Source organism: Ovis aries, chromosome 12 (assembly GCF_016772045.2).
Source record: "Ovis aries strain OAR_USU_Benz2616 breed Rambouillet chromosome 12, ARS-UI_Ramb_v3.0, whole genome shotgun sequence".
In the NCBI taxonomy this organism is placed as follows: domain Eukaryota; kingdom Metazoa; phylum Chordata; class Mammalia; order Artiodactyla; family Bovidae; genus Ovis; species Ovis aries.
In genome coordinates this window covers 65,484,044-65,484,798 of record NC_056065.1, presented here as the reverse complement: position 1 = coordinate 65,484,798, position 755 = coordinate 65,484,044, and the positions used below count along the sequence as shown (strand labels likewise).

General features: G+C 34.6%; 1 non-coding gene across 1 annotated transcript; it reads right to left on the bottom strand.

Annotated features, from left to right (window-relative positions):
• Window positions 1-327: 327 nt before the first annotated feature.
• LOC114117415 (U6 spliceosomal RNA) lies at window positions 328-436 on the bottom strand. Its single transcript, XR_003591115.1, has one exon. It is a non-coding gene; the product is annotated as a U6 spliceosomal RNA (small nuclear RNA).
• Between the last annotated feature and the right edge of the window lie 319 nt (window positions 437-755).

Sequence of the window (755 nt, the reverse complement as noted above, 5' to 3'; positions counted from 1 at the left end):
CTAAGTCGCTTCAGTCGTGTCCGACTCTGTGTGACCCCAGATGGTAGCCCACCAGGCTCACCCGTCCCTGGGATTCTCCAGGCAAGAACACTGGAGTGGGATTGATCATATTTTTCATATGCTTATTTGCCATGTGTATATCTTCTTGGATGAGATAGTGGTCGGTTTAGGTTTTTGTCCTTTATTTAATTAGATTGTTCTAATTAAAAGAATTTGGTAAATGTATGTACACATTGTGAATAAATTAACACTATCAAGCTAATTAACATATCGATCACTTACTGTTTTTTCTTGTGTGTGGTAAGAATACTTAAAAGCAACTGTCTTAAAAATATGGACCACTTCTTGAATTCACACGTTATCCTTGTGTGAAGGCTGTGCTAGTCTTCTCTGTATCATTCTAATGTCAGCATACAAGACATTGAAATGAGTGCTCAAGATTTCTTTTTTTCCATACATTTTTTCCAAGTGTTGCAACACTATTTGTTTAACTAACTTTCCTATCCCACTGAATTGACTTGGCACCATTGTAAATATTCAATTAAATGTATATGTGTGGGTCTATTTTTTATTTCACTATACTGTTTTACACACAGACACACACATCTTATGACTGTGTTGTGTAATCCAGGCTGAATTTCTTATTATATTTTTATTATAATTTATCCAATTTTAAAATTCAATTAAAAAAAAACCTGAAACAAAAACATTTTAATGGGTCCATAAAAGCACTGTGGGCCTTGGGCAGTGTGTAC